Source organism: Lolium perenne, chromosome 2 (genome assembly GCF_019359855.2).
Source record: "Lolium perenne isolate Kyuss_39 chromosome 2, Kyuss_2.0, whole genome shotgun sequence".
In the NCBI taxonomy this organism is placed as follows: domain Eukaryota; kingdom Viridiplantae; phylum Streptophyta; class Magnoliopsida; order Poales; family Poaceae; genus Lolium; species Lolium perenne.
Window position 1 is genome coordinate 316,546,929 of NC_067245.2, and position 2,056 is coordinate 316,548,984.

The window sequence follows — 2,056 nt, forward strand, 5'->3', positions numbered from 1 at the left end:
GACGGTCCCGGGGTCGATTCCTTGCAGCATGTGGTAGAGGAAGATGACGCGCACCCGACGGTGCCCTTGGAACGGCGCGGGGAGGTAGGTAGCGTCGGCGCCATGGAGAGGAAGGCACGGTGGTGCTCACAGGGAAGAGAGAAAAAAATTATAGGGAGAAGGGGAAGTGGCGGCGCGAGGGAGGAGAAGAGAGGGGAGGCTAGGGTTGAGGGTTAGGGTTGGGCGCCGAAGATAAGGAGAGGTAGGGCGTGGTTGCAGTGGTCCATGGCGTGCGTGGACAGTGACGGGAGGGGGGCTTCACGTTCTCGCATGAGGGGAGGTAGACGACAAGGGGGAGGGCGTACCGCTTCGCTTCGGGCCGGAGGAAGAGAGCTGGGCTGGGCCAGAGAAGAAGGAGCAGGCCAGAAGAGAGAGGAGCTGGGCCTGCGGGGTGGAGGAGGAGATGGGCCGCCGGGAAGGACTGGGCCAGAGAGGAGGAACCAGGTTAGGGTTAGGGTTTTTCTAAATTTTCTTTTCTCCTTTCTTTCCAAAACTGGTTTTGCAATCTTATTTGAATACATTCAAACAAGGGTTTGAATTTTGAATTTCAGAGGAGGAGAGGTAGAGAAAACGAAATATTTTAGATATCAACTTTATTTGTTTTGGGTTTTGTTAATGAAGAGGCAAGAGGGGGTTTATTTAATAACCCATATGAGAGGAAAAATAGTTTAGGGTTTTATAAAATAATTTTATTTGTAAAACAAGGACGATATGATGCATGATGCCATGAGGATGCAGTAAATAAAAGAACAGGCAAATTCTATTAGGGGTCCAACCCCGGGCCGTTATAATCGACACTACTAACAAGGGATCGCGCCCCGAGATCCCACGTCCAGGTACGGGGGGGAAGAGAGGTGAACTATCGGATCTTCTGGCGGCGTGTCAATCTCCTCGACACCACTAACAAGAATTCTTGCTCCATGATGATCGGGCGACACCACCAACAAGGGTTGTTGCTCACGTCGACGAGGATGACTCCGTGGAAACAAAGGATGGAGTAATAGTCACATGGATCCACCTTTTCAACGTAACAAGAGCGAATAATAAGAGTAGTCGGTATGGTCGCGACTCCATCCCGCACTCAAAGTATTACTCTGTACATGAATAAGAGAATCGTGCAACCAACTCCAGGAATACAGATTGGCGATCTTGGTAAACGTCGACAGCGAAGATTCATCAGGTCAAAAACACAAGGAATAGAGGAAGAATCACATAAACGGAGATGGCGTCATCAGAGAAGACAAAGGTAAGCCGCCGTTGATGTTCTTCTGTCGGAAATCTTCAGAGATCGGACCTATTAGGATAAGGCATAGATCGTCCAACCCACGTTGAACCCTAAGACTCAGAGTAGCAGATAAGAGAGAAGACTCAAAACTCGCAAAGGTAAGAAGAGAAAGACTTTAGGTAAGGAGAAAAATCAGAGCTAATCGGATCTATCCAACGAATTTTAGAAAATAGTTTTGACACTAGACACAACAGCGTCCGTTGGCAAGGTTATCCTATAGGCTGGACTAGTGGGGTACCGTCAACCTGGGCTCTGATACCAACTTGTGACGCCCCGGAACCGGTACCATGAGGATTCCAGCGATCCCGCCGAAATCCGCACGATATCGATTCTGAGACGCCCTCCGACACGACGTGCGCGACGAATCACACACGTGATGCCAGAGGAATTAACACGAGCGGTAACATTACAATAGGATTACAATAGAGCCCACAAAAAAACATATATTACAACAACGACTCCAACGAGTCAAGATACAAATAGATACAATACAAAGATCCAAATCATACAGAAGATCGAATACGTCCGAGTACGGACAAGATACAAATTGGACTAAGAGTCCTGAAGATAACCAGTGGCGTCCATAACCCTGCCCAGGCCAAGCCGGAAGGGTAACCTTGCTAACGTCGTCTTCGTCGAACATAACTTCATACCTGCCCGGTTATGTCCCAAAGAAGCAGCAATAAGTACGGGTTCGTACTTAACAAGACTTCAAGACGTATAAGCATTCAT